Source organism: Hoplias malabaricus, chromosome 14 (assembly GCF_029633855.1).
Source record: "Hoplias malabaricus isolate fHopMal1 chromosome 14, fHopMal1.hap1, whole genome shotgun sequence".
NCBI lineage: Eukaryota > Metazoa > Chordata > Actinopteri > Characiformes > Erythrinidae > Hoplias > Hoplias malabaricus.
This window is the reverse complement of record NC_089813.1, coordinates 14,174,956-14,189,198: the sequence shown is the minus strand read 5'-3', so window position 1 is coordinate 14,189,198 and position 14,243 is coordinate 14,174,956. Positions and strand designations below refer to the sequence as shown.

The 14,243-nt window shown below is 37.1% G+C and overlaps 1 pseudogene; it reads right to left on the bottom strand.

Annotated features, from left to right (window-relative positions):
- Positions 1–2,187: 2,187 nt before the first annotated feature.
- LOC136666295 (carcinoembryonic antigen-related cell adhesion molecule 5-like) overlaps positions 2,188–14,243 on the bottom strand; it is a 74,416-nt pseudogene continuing 62,360 nt past the window's right edge.

The following is a 14,243-nucleotide window of genomic DNA, read 5'->3' as shown; positions in this document are numbered from 1 at the left end:
CACTTACTCTAGTCTAATGAAGTCACATACTTTCCATTCTTTATTTAAATATGAGCTGCTTATTTGTGACACGTGGCAATGACAGTATAAAGTGTGTCACAAGTTCAGATTAAGAGATAAGATTAAGGTTAAACCGGGGGCTATTTTTATAGGTATCAGAGGTGTTGGTGAAGTTATTTTAAAACAGCAGTTTTTCAAGCCACTCTTGGTTCACTCAAGCACACTTCTACAAATTACAGAGCTACACAACGAACTACTGAGGAAAAGTAGATGACACTGCAGCAATATGAAATCTTGTATTTACCTGTGGAGTGTTAATGCTTAGGTAGGTTGGATGTGTAAGGGTAACATCCACATGAATGTCAGGACCCAAGGGTGGTGGCTGTAACCTCTGTAACAACCTGTCACATTTTATTAAATATATCTTAAATTAACTTTAATATCAATTTTAAAATTTCTTTTACTTTAAGTACATTCTTGTCTCCTTATCTCTCTCTAATCGTCCACATGTTAAAAAAAAAAAAAGTTGAGTCACAAAGATAAAGCGCAGTGTGGAGAACACTCAGCAGCTGCTCCATGATCCAACAACTATTTCAAAAGTGTTTATGTAGTCATTTGATTTGTCTGAATATTTTGTACTTTAACACTTTTAAACTATTTTGTTTCTGGATGTAAGTAACTCCTTTGTTGTGTACAATTATGAGTACATGGTAAAAACCCAGTAATCATTTTATCAAAGTAGAAGCGCAGTTCTGACCATCCTGAATCACATAAACACTACGTCATTAACGGACTTATCACTACCTTATTTACACAGGACCCGCCCATTTCAATAATACATGCCTTCATTTATGCAGATGATTCCATAGTGAGCCAATAACAGAAGAGCATTCAGCAGTTCCGGAGCCAATTAATGTCCTCGTGGGCGGAGTTTGGGGTTCATGCAGTGAGCGCAGAGCCCCCTCTACTGGTCAGAACTTATACAGATTTATAGTGAAGAATAAAATGTGAAATGAGCTACATTTGAAATTGAAATATGAAATGAATCATTAATGAATTCATAAATGCAAGTTTAATGCAGATACAACAAAGATTTTATTTGGATGCTCTCATTTTACTAATGAACTTGAACTTGTAGCGCTTTAGTGAATATGGGTCAGTGTTTGTGAAGGCAGAAACCTACATCAAAAATAAGAAAATAAAGGGCACTATTTTTGACCTCATTCTACAAACGTTCTCCTTTCAGCAGCAGCAGGTTTTACTCTAGACCTCATTCTGTTGGTTGAAGGAGACGGTTGTGTTTTGTTGTGGATCTCTAGGATCTCAGATGTTAAAGCAGTGATGTCACTTCTAACAAAATAGAAATAAATAGAACAAAATTTTAAAAAACCTAAAAAGAACTAAAATCCTCTAAAATCCACAGAGAACACGATGCTGAAATACTCTTACAGGTCCTGAACAGCCGTGACAAGAATCAGGATCTAAATCACATTATTCACCACAGCTTGGTCGTTCAGAATAAACACAACCCACACCATTAATTACTGACAGCAATCATTGATCTTTATTTGAACACTGACGATCACAAACCAGATACAAAACACAATCACACTATAATCATATTTATTCTATTACTGAAGAAAATACAGCTAATACTGCTGAAATATCATAAAATATTACACAAATGCTATTAATCTAAAAGTGAACCTTTTATTCATTTTTAAACTTGAAAACATTTTTATTATTAATAGATTAAAATAAAATTAATGCTAATATTTTAAATATTAGTTACATAAGAAAGTAAAAAGTAAGACAAAAGTATTCAGCATGTCTTCTCAGTGTACAGGTTACGATGTATCAAGAATACAAATGTGATTAGAAATGTTGTCTTTTCAATAATATATTAAACATAAAAAGCCTTGGTGAAAACTTTTAAGGAGGGTTTAAAGAAGCAATCAGTCATTTGTACGCCACAAAATAACCTAATATTTATGATTTTTTTTCTCGAATAAAGCGAAAGTCTCAGGAGTTGAATCACCTGCTTTTAATCCAACTGCACTCACTAACAGCAGAAATGAAGCTGCTGGACACTGAACTGCTGTTTAAAGCCACTTTTCTGACCTTTCTGTTTGAGTGTCTCTAAATGAGCCGTTGTAGTACACATTATAATAACTCAGTATCAAACACTCAGTCAGATGCTCCAGCTTCTATCACTGCGTATGATGTGTTCACCTCATCAGGTTTAACTGTGAAATACACAATAAACACAGCACATTAGTCTTTGATCAGATGTTCTGATTCAGTTACAGATTGATAAAGAAATGTGTGATTCACAGAAACTGAGAAACGACTGAAAGACTGAGTTCTTACCTCGAGCTCTTCACCCCCAGCATTTCACCCCCAGCACAATGGAGGTTATCAAATAAGGAGTCACTGCCATGAGACTACTGAGCACTCTGAGAACTGAGAATGGAGATTCTGAAACAGACACACCTAATACACACACACACACACACACACACACACACAATAAAACCACTATAAAATAGGACAGAGATTATTGTTTAATGAAAATATAAATCAGAAAGCAGCAGACCTCTGACTGAGATCCAGCTCCGTGGAGACTCTCCTTTCTCTGGGTGTTTACAGTGGTAGAGACCTTCATCAGCCTTTGAGACTTTATGGATGGTCATCTCTCCTGTCGTCTGCTTCTGGAGAAGCACTTCATCTTTATAAAAATCAACTTGGAGGTGTGAGGAGTTTGTGGAGCGAATTAAACAGCGGAGAGTCAGAGAATCTCCCTCAGACACAGAGTGAACAGGACTCTCCAGAATCACAGCACCACCTGCAGGACAACAGTGAAAACACTGTAGAGAACAGAGTAATGGTATAAACACAGACTGTTATTCCTACAATCTTTATTCCTGCTTTGATAGCTTATAATGATTATACAGACTGACATTCCTGTGAAAAGCTGAAATTGTGGTTTGTGAAGTGTTTTTGTTGTGCTTAAAATGTCTAGACGTTTTAAATGCTCTAAAACGTTACATACACTCGAAAGACTGCAAATTACTCTTGTAATCCAGAGCAAGATTTGTACAGTTTTTGATATTTTAACTTCTCTGAATTTATGAGCAAGTTTGCATCTTTCTTTTTCACTAAAGGCCCTCTGTCCGCACTCTGCGTTCATTTCGTCCGCAGTTGTGCAGGTTCTTTTTAGAACTTACTTTACGTTCAGAACGGAGCAGTTATCGCTGGAAACCGCGGGGTCAGTGCAGCCGATTATACCAAAGAAACACGACCTCTGGCAAAATAAGTGAAAACAATTATCTATTTACACGTCGCAAAGTATTTAATGGCCTCACAGACCACAGTCGTTTTAAACCGCTGTTGATTCTTTGACTTTGCTGCAGTAAGTACATTTATATTATCAGCACCTCCTCCACCGCCGCCATGTTTGTTGATGTCACTTTTGACTCTGAACTGTATCTGTCTTCTGTTACTTAACATCCGAGTAACATCCACACCAACGTAAAGGGCGCATAGGGTTATAAGGGCAGTGAAAACTACAAAGTTAGAAAGGAATATATATTTATTTACGCACGTAAATGAAGTAAGTTAGTCTTAATAACGCAAACGTCTAAAATTTTTACTGACGCTTGATATGGCCCTTGATCAACGCTGAAACATATCTCCGAAAAATGAACAGAACAGAAACAGTATTCTAATAAGATTATATTTATTCATGTTAATTCTGGTTATTAGCTGAAAAGAATACATCACCATAGCTTTTATTACATTGGATTAAATGCTCATGTTAGTAGAAAAAAACATCATAAATGTAAAATATTTAATAATCTCATGAAACTTCAGCTTGAATTAATTGACTTAAAAATGTTCATCCAACAGATTATAATACACTGAATATACGAGAGTATTTAAGAAAATAATAAATGAAATAAACTGCATTTAAATTATAACCTTTAAACCCCTCATTTGTTAAAAAAATATTTTATCCCAATATTCTCCCCAATTATTAGTCATTTCTGATTCCAGATCTGTGATGTCAGCTCTGGCTGTTTCTGTGACTCGGGGAGACGGGGTGGTCATTCCACTCACACAGAGAGTGAGGCCAATCTGCTCTCACTGTCAGCCTCCAGAAGACTGAGGCATCACTGGGGATAGAACTGATCTCGTGATGAAAGGTCCAGTGACTATAAAGCTGTACATTTTGGGAACCCTCTTAATTTTTATATTATTTTTACAAATAATAAAACACAAACACAAAGGTTTCAAACAGAGTTTTGAATATATGATTATTTCTAAACATCTTTAATTATTAAATAATAATAAAAACCCTGAGAAATATTTCACTTAATTAATATAAAATACAGACAGATCATTTTCTTTAAATGGTACCAAAACTACTTTAAAAATGTGAATACACTGATATCTTGACCTCTTCTGTCTGCGCTCCTAAAAACCTGGATCAGGAATTCTACAAAAGGTTGTTTGGTGTTTGGCACCAGCACAGGTTCCTTCAAAAACCTAAAAAGAGAAAACCACTTTAAACCACAGGTAAATCCCAACGTAACGTATAACCACCTCCACTCCCCGAGAGTGTCATTCAAACACAGTGGCCTTGTACTTAACAGCACTATTTTAAACTTGTGAGGCAGAGCAGTGATAAACTTTATGATTTCATCTTACCTCAGTCTGTGGTGTGCTTCACGTCTGAGTAAATGGTGTCATCGTCTGCAGTGGTTTTCCCTGCAGCACACAGTCACTGAATTAGTATCAAGTATGTGTTCTTGTTATATGCCATTTTTAACAAAGAAACTCAAACAGCACAGTTCTGCTCTTAATATGTTCAGATACTTTCTTTTAAACTCACCCTTAAACATAAAGCCTCTGTTCTGTTTTTTCTTTAACTCCTTCTTTGGCTTCAGTTCAATATCAGCGTAAGTCACATCACTGGGTTCAGCTTCGGTTTCTGAAAGAGAACAGAAGCTTTCTGTCACCACTGTCTTTCTTCTGTCAACATCCAAATGTCACCCTCAACCAATTATTTATATTTCATTCATCTTTCTCTAAACCTTCCACTCTGTGAAACCAAAACTTGGAAGGTTTTGTGAGAATAATTGTATTTGAGTTTTTAATGAAGTGCTGTGTACAATTCATACCTTTTCCATGGGGTTTTGGATTTTTCACCTTAATTTCAGAATATGTCGCATCACTTGTTTTTATCACTGCATCTGATACAAAAAACATTTTATATAGAATATATATAAACATAGTATTTTTTTCATTTATTTTATTGCAAAGAACAACATAATCATTTAATATTTCCCTTACCTTTTTTTTTTACCTTTTTTTCTTTTTTTTTCTTTTTACTAGTCACAATGTTGGCGTACATTACATCACTGGACATAGCTGCAGGATCGTCTACAACAGAAGATGTTGTTTATATGTGACTCTACTATATTTTCACATCACATTGTAAAACAAATAATCTTACTGTTTTTTTTATTTTTAAACCGTTTAAACTCTTGAAGTAATAATATTGTTAAAAATAAGTTATGAAATAAATTAAATTTTGGGGGAAGGAGATTGACCAAAACTCCTCCTACACTTGCTACACTCAAATCCTTCCTTCTCTCCTCAGTTTCTAGTGACAAATATATTCACATCCCACCCACCCCTTCAGCTCTTCAGTGACTGCTTTACCCAGAACTATCTTCCAACTTTCTCAGTGTTCACCTCCCTTTTCTCCAGCTCAGTTTTGGGTAGGGTCTGTATGTGTGAAATATGATTTATTAAATATATGAACTACAGCTGGGTCCTGTTTTATCAGTAATGCCATGAGACAAAAGGTAAATGATCTTCTAGAGAGACTGTGTAACTAGTGTAAAAAGTGAACATTAGTGGGTATGCTGACACTGCAAACTGACCAGCCTGCTCTGGTGAGGACCCTGAGATCCACAGATTCTCACTCTGTTTGGTTTTCTGCTGATTTCCAACGGGACAAAGAGGCCCTGCACCACAGTAAAAGCAAACACATTTTTTCACTTGGGTTCATTAGTTACAATAAGCATGTGTTTGATGAAGGGATCCAAATTAAACCTTAATGTCAATAAATTATCTGCATTTTTAACATGGCTCTTTAAGCAACTCTTCAGGTTTTGACGACTTTTCATTATGAAGAATTTAAACATCCAAAATAAAAGCTTGTTAAATGAACCTACAACAACAGCCACAAAATACCGACCAGTCACATCTTCACTATACACTGACCATGAGGTCCAAAAATTGTGTTTTCAAACCTTTTTTTTTCTTGTAACAGCAGAACCAGCCCAGTATGATAATGAGGAGCAAGATAACAGTCCCCCCCACTGCCACTCCTATTATTATAACAGCAGATCCAGAACCTGAGAGTGGAGAAATGTAGAGAATATCATTTAAAGTTAAACACTTTACTGTAGAGTTAGAGAAAGCATTAAATTACATGAAGCTATTTCTCACTTCTGACTGAGATCCAGCTCCGTGGAGACTCTCCTTCCTCTGGGTGTTTACAGTGGTAGAGACCTTCATGAGACTTTGAGACTTTATGGATGGTCATCTCTCCTGTCGTCTGCTTCTGGAGAAGTACTCCATCTTTGTAGAAATCAGTTGGGAGGTGTGAGGACTTTGTGGAGCGATTTAAACAGCGGAGAGTCAGAGAATCTCCCTCAGACACAGAGTGAACAGGACTCTCCAGAATCACAGCACCATCTGCAGGATAGAAATAGGAGTAAGTAAAAGTGTACTGTGGTATTTAGAGAGACTGTATTTGAATTTTTATTACATTATGCTTGAAAAAATAAGCTAAATAATATCTTTTAACTCCTCAGTAGTCCTCTGTATTGAGCCCCTATTATTGATGAGAATAGTGGAGACTCACTGTGCACTGTGATGTTGACAGGATCACTGCTCTCTCCAGATTCAGACTGACACCAGTAAACTCCAGTGTCTGATGTGGAGAGGGAGCTGATGTTGCAGGTAAACCCTGGAACTGAGGAACAGTTGGACACCTTCTCACTGTGTGTGTATCGTCTCACACTCCATCCAGCAGAGTCTCTGTGTCCCTCACAGCTCAGTGAGAGAGAGTCAGCGCTGAAGTGTTGAGTTCTGCTGGGACTGATGATCAGAGACACTGGAGGAGAGTTACCTGAAAATACACAGAAGACGGATGTGTATCACGTTGCTGAATACTAACATAATGCTTCAGAAACACACTGTCCACAGAAGGAACTGGTTTAATGAATAAAACACACTGAAGAGGAAGATACACATTTATTTTAATAATAAATCACACTTCCAGTGCATATGTCCCCTTCAAACACACATAAAGCACTTTACTTTGTAGTAATACATGAACAGATATGTATTCATCTTTAAGGTGCTGATCAGAGCTCTGAACCTTCACATGATCAACATTTCAGCTCCTCTGTTGTGGAGCAGCTGGACAACAACATGCAGGAGTCTGGTGGGAATCTGACTTCACACAACTGACTACATGTGTCTCCCTGTCTAGTCTTCCTCAGACTCTCTCTGTGTGTGTGTGTTTAATGTTTAAATATGTTTAAAATATGAATAGGTTTAAAAAAAAAAAAAAACTGAAGGTAAAAAATGAATAAGTTTAGTACATTGTTGTAAAGGCATTGTTGGTGATGTACAGGAAGACGTCATTATCTTTTGAAACAAGGCAGGAATACATCCTCCACAGCTAGATAAACTCATACAGTCCCTCATACACTTACACCTGTGGACAGACTCACACAGCCAGTCCATCTACACTGTCAGAAACACTGTCACTGTGGTGGCACCATCAAGGGTTCATATTCTCTACTTTTAATTAAGGAGCATAATTGTACCTTATTTTCAATATAATTGTAGATTTTAAAATTGTGTTGATTTTATACGTTCCATTTCACCTCCTGGACTTATATGTTCTTTTATTTTACAGAGTTCTGTAATGAAAGTTTACATATATTCACCTCTCCTTCTGGATAAAAGAATGTAACGTACCTTTAGTAAACACAACTGGACTTTAACACCACTGTTGTACCTTTAAAGGTATATTTACATTGTTTGTACATTTAGTGACTAATAATGTACCTCTACAGTACCTTTTTTTAAGAGTGTACCAACATTTGCTCTTGGACTGTGGGAGGAAACCCACAGAGACACAGAGAACACAACTCGGCAAACTGGGCATTGAACCCAAAACCCCAGAACCCTGGAGCTGTGTTACAGCGACTGATCCAAAATCACTTGGAGTAAAGTTATGTTTAATTAACAGTCACTGAAAATAGAAATGTCTTTTCCTTCTTTTGAAATGTTACTATTTTAGAGATACAACTTATGTCTGACATCAACAATATTTAATAAAGTGTCTGTATTATTCATTAATACAGTGTCCGCTCGTGTCCCCTCACTGTAGACAAAGGCAGAGTTTGAGCAGATCTTTTTAAATGTAAGTGAAAATAATTCTTCTACAGAAAGCACACATGCACACATTTAATTCACAGTTAATTATTGATTTTACAACAGAAAAAAAGTGTCATTAATGAATAGCGTTTATGTTTAGATTAGTTCATTAACACAGTGGTGCAGTGTCCTATACATTAGCGCTCTACTGCCACCGTCAGGCGAAAGGAAAAACTGCCAGGTGCCAGCGGGCCACTAATGATGTATTCTTTACAATTAAAATATTACAGTTGGCCACAGTTGGCTCGACTTTGTACAGCCCTGGCATAGCTCTTTTACAAAAACGATTCTCCAAAAAAACCAACCAGTGAAAGGTGTTTTATGAAACAAACACTGGCTTCATGCAAAGAACACTATTCTCCACCTTTACACTGAGGAGTGAAACTGTAGATTTATTTATTCATTTTTCACCTCATTATGTAATAAATATATTTATGACGTGCGTCAGAGCTGTTTAGGTTTATGTTGTTTATAAAACTGGAGCCTCATGTTGGATTCATTTTTAAGGAAACAAACATAATGTCACGACTGGACAGAAGGCAGACAAGCGGCGAGCAGTATAAAGAGTTTATTAGCAACAATCCACAAGGGGTTAACAATAACTAGCACAGGTCGATTATCAGGAACAAACAGTACCTCAGAGATAAACCAGCAGAGTAGTCGAAAAGCCAGACAGAAGGGTCGAACACCGGGAACAAACAATACATCCGAGATAATCCTAAAGAGTAGTCGAAAAGCCAGGCAGAGTTCATAAACCGGAGAGCAAACAAATCCACATGGGCAAGACAGGGACGAAAACCGAAAGACGAGCATAAGGTAAGTAACTGGAATTCAAGACAGACTGGTAAATAGAGAACGCTTTGTATTCGGAGATAATTCACGCAATACTCGGCAATGACTGGTGAGTGAGTGAAGCTTAAATAGAGAGAGAGAAACAGGTGTTCCAAATCAGAACTCTGGTGATTGAGAACGGTGTGATGTCATGTGACTGTCTAATGAATTCTGGGATCTGGAGTTCAGAGAGCTCTGCGTGACACATAAAATGTACTCTCACATTTAAATTAATAAAATAAGAGCTGCTGCATTCAATTTTCTTAGTCGAGACACAGTCTAATTTAATCTTCATTGTTTGTTCACATCTCTAGTTTCATTAAAAGCACAGTTCTTAATGTAATATTCTTTCAGGTAATGTTCATAAAAATACACCACCCCACCCCCTGATAAAACTCACAGATAAATATGTGACGCTGTGGAAGGAAGATGTGTTATGAATTCTGAATAATGTTGACTATTTGTGTGTGTAGTGATGTAAATATAAATCATTACATGTTCAGTCCTAATAGCAATAAATATCATCACTTAGTGAAAGTCTCTTACTCACCAGTGACGTTTACCCAGAGTGCATCACTGTAGTGTGTGTAGTAGACTGGGTCTCCTCTGCCAGCTCTGCACTTGTACTGACCTCCATTAGAGTCACTAACTGAGCTGATGGTGTGGATGGAGGAGCTGGAGTTGATCTCAGGTGTCTGTGTGTCTCTGGACCAGTAGAAGGTCCATCCAGCAGACTGACCCAGTGTACAGTACAGAGTCACTGGGGTTCCTCTCAGTACAGATCTATTATGGCTTGAAGTGAGTGTAGGTTGAGGTTTTTCTTTAAAAAAAAAAAAAAAAACACACAAAAATATAAAACCCCAAATGTCCATTAATGGAATTAATTTGTTGGAAATCTCTTTTGTGTTTTTTCAAAATGTTTAAGAGTTTTACTATTTTACTCAGGCAAAGACAGTGAAAGTACTGTGTAAATTTTAACTTATATTTACTATGTTTATTTTGATTTTACACCAAAAACATTGTTAGATTTTAAGTACCTGAAGCTATAGAGATAAATCTGTTTATACAGCGGAGCTAAAGACACAGGAATCAGGAAAGTTCCTGTTGCTTACCAAAGTAGAAATGTACAAAATGCCTCTTCAGGTTCCAGGACACATTTGCTGCTAGAACTGTTACAATCTTCTACAAAACAACGACGGATTTGGAAACAATCTTTGGGACCTTGTTATCAGAGTTTAAGAACTGCCATTCCTGAGCTGTACGAGGATTATCAGAGTGGGGGAATGCTGGCAGTGGACAGTGGACAGAGGGTTTAACCAAGCAGCGGTCAGTGGAGACACACAGAGATGGAGCAGTGGAACACCTGGATGGAGACTCTAATGTGAGAACAGCTGACAGAAACGAGCAAAACCAGCAGTGGAACCACACTGGAGCTAAACCCAAATACTGTGCTACATACAGCTCTGAAGTTGTGCATTAAAGTACTTCTTCAGAATCTGTCTCAGAGGCAGCAGAGCATTATAACAATCTACAGCTTCCTCAGAGGCAGTTACATTATCCTCCATTCAAGTATTTCAATGTAAACACGCAGCGTTTGGTGATTCCCTCTCTTTTGAGAATCTAAGTGCTGTGCTAAAAGATGCTCCTCAGATTTTAACACTTACTCTTTATAGACCCTCTACATACAGATTTTACTGATCAATTTACTGAGCTGCTAACAATCATCACAACTGACTTTGATCACTTTGTTTCCTCAGGAGACTTTAATCTCCACACAGATCATTTCTCAGACAAAACTATGAAGGAACTCTGTGCTTTACTTGGTGTCTTTGGTCTGTTCCAGCATGTGAAGGGCCTACCCACAACCACAGACTCACACTGGACTTGGTCATTAGCAAAGGGCTGAATAACTCATCTATAGCTGTGAGAGATGTAGGGATCTCTGACCACTTCTGTGTCTTGTTTAACACTGAGACCTCTGCAGCTGTTCAAACTCGGTCTGTCTGTGTAAAGAAAAGATATTTCACTAAGAACATGAAGGAGCTCCCGCGACCCTAAATTGGATAAGCGGTTACAGATAATGGATGGATGGATGAAGGAGCTGTTAATGGAGGCTACGTCCAAAACATCTCATTCTCCTCAAAGTGCTCTTGTGAACTTTAACTCCAAAGTCGTGAATATTACTGATGTTTTGTCACCTCTGGAAATCATAACTGTATCTGGTGAACAGAAAGCTTAATGTTTAAACACTATAATACATTTATGAGAACATTTGATACCACTTTAGAATAAGACTACACTTATAAAGGTTTATAAACCTGTTTATTAGTAGTTATTTATTATGTTGTTAATACATTAATAGTCATTAATAATAAGTTATAACACATAGATAAATAGGGCAATAGTGACTTGCTGTTTGCCAAATAGTAAACCCACATCCATCTACATGTTAAACCTCAGATCTTGCCAAATACTGACCTTACATTGTCTTCTCCAGCAGTCAGCATTGAGCCTATTGGCTTCATCATTTATGTGTTAATAAGTTTAAACATTTAATTAATTAACCACCAACACAGTGTCTTTTCTTATTTTAATGATAATGTGGTGTTTACTTTAACATTTGAAAAGACTAAATTCACATTCTCAGGTCTGAGCTTATTCTTTACACAGACATTTTCAGTGAGTTCTCTGACACTTTCACTTTTAGAACAAAAAAGAGGTCTGTCCCACTTCACATCTCTGTGTTACAGATGATTATTAATGACTTTTAATGTGTTTACAACCTTATTAATAAACATGTAATAAAGAAGATGTTAAACCAATTATAAACATTTATCAGTGTAGTCTTATTTTAAAGTGGTACCGAACATTTACAGGCAATAAGTGTTTTTAAAGAAATAAAAAGGTGAAGAGAGGTCAGTGTAATGTCAGTTATCCGCCGCTTGGGGCAGGTGCTCACAGCAGCTCTCGATGTTTGTATCAGTGGGTAACGGAGGCGTTGAACAGTTAAACAGTGTTTTATGGCTCTAATGATGTAAATATCAGCCGCATAGTTCTTTTTGTTTGTTTGTTTTATTCAGCTGAGTGTTTTCTTCTATTTTATCTTCATGTGTACAGAATTATCTTTGTGATTCTCTTCATTTTGTCTCTGGATTCTGCTTTGGAGTAATTCTCGGGTTGTGTCTCGGCTCGTTTTTCTTGTTGCCGCTTTGCCCTTTTGTATCTAAGTCCAAACGGCTCGAGTCTGTCTCTAATCTAATGCTTACATCCAACAAGTAGCTGAAACTGCTTTATTTACATGGATTTCCCAAGAAAATATGGAGGAACTCTGTTCCCGTTCCCTTACAGACATAATGAACTATGGAGTATGTGTAGCCTACTGTGTATTTTTTCAGTAAAACATAAGAATAATAATAAATAATAAAAACATAATTAAATCTGTGAATCATTATGTAACTTACACATGAAAACTGCAGATTTTCAGTTAATAACCAATTCCTTACCAGTGGTAAACAGGTCAGAGACTGAGAACCACTGTCCTAGAATCATCTGCACCACGTGTCAAACGTGGCCCGCCGTATACATTGATGTGACCCGCAAGAGCTTAAAAGATCTGATTGACTGCAATCTAGTGGCTTAATGCCGTCGCTTCATGGGTGACGTAATCGGCGTGAATTGTGGGAAATGGAGTTTATGGTAAATGCACATTTTTAGACTTAATTATCAATTATTCTAAAGCGTGCTTTGACCTTAAACTCAGTTTCCCATAATGCATGCCGACTATGTTGCCCGCCAAGTGACGGCATTCCACCACTAGATTACAGCGTACAACGTACAATTTCAACAAGTGGAATTAACAAAATGGCTATAAATATTGATCCCAAAATGTCCAGGAAAACAAAAATTGATGCCGATAGAAGACCGTTTCAAGAGAGATGGGAAGGCGAATACATGTTTGTGCTTCAAGGAGAAAAACCGGTATGTCTTTTGTGTTATGAGGCGGTGGCAGTTGTCAAGGAGTACAATTCACGTCTGCACTTTGATCCCAAACACGGAGCTCAGTGTAACAAAGTTAGAATGAAAGTAGCTTTATTTTAGCTGAAGAAATCGCTCGCGCATCTAAGTCTTTTTCAGGGGGTGCATTTTTGAAGCAGTGTGTGCTGAAGGTCTGTGAGCAGGTGTGTCCCGACCAGATACAGACATTTAAAATTTTTTTGTAAAATGCCACATCTGTTACACATGTTCTTAGCAGCTCACAGTTGTTGGTTGTATTGTTAATCTGCCCCTTTCAACTGGGACAACGTTTTAAGTTATTTAATGTCATAACTTGTGTTCACTTGTTATTCATAACCATTATTATTCACTTGGATAGTTTGATTGTTGATGGATGGAGTAATATGAGTTTCTTAATCTGACAAACTAACAGGATTTATGTTGTTAACAGAGCAACAAGCAAGCATTTTCACATCTATGCAAATATTTATAAGTTGAATAAGTAATACATTCAGAGTTATTTAGCATTAAGGAGCAATTACATTTATTCTACATTACACTTGGTTACATTTAGTTACATTTATACGGTCTTACAGTTACATCTGGCCCTTTGAGGGCAACCATTATGTTGATGTGGCCCTCTGTGAAAATGAGTTTGACATCCCTGATCTACACACATTAGACGTGTTGCCTGCCACTAGTTAATAATATTAGGTGCTGCAGCTTATTCAAAGTGCAGCAGCTAGAACACTGACCAGAACAAAGAGAACCGAGCACATCTCCCCGATCCTCAGGTCACTGCACTGGCTCCTGATTAAACACAGGATTGATTTTAAACTGCTATTAATTGTTTATAAATCAATAAACTGCCTCAGAACTAAATATATTTC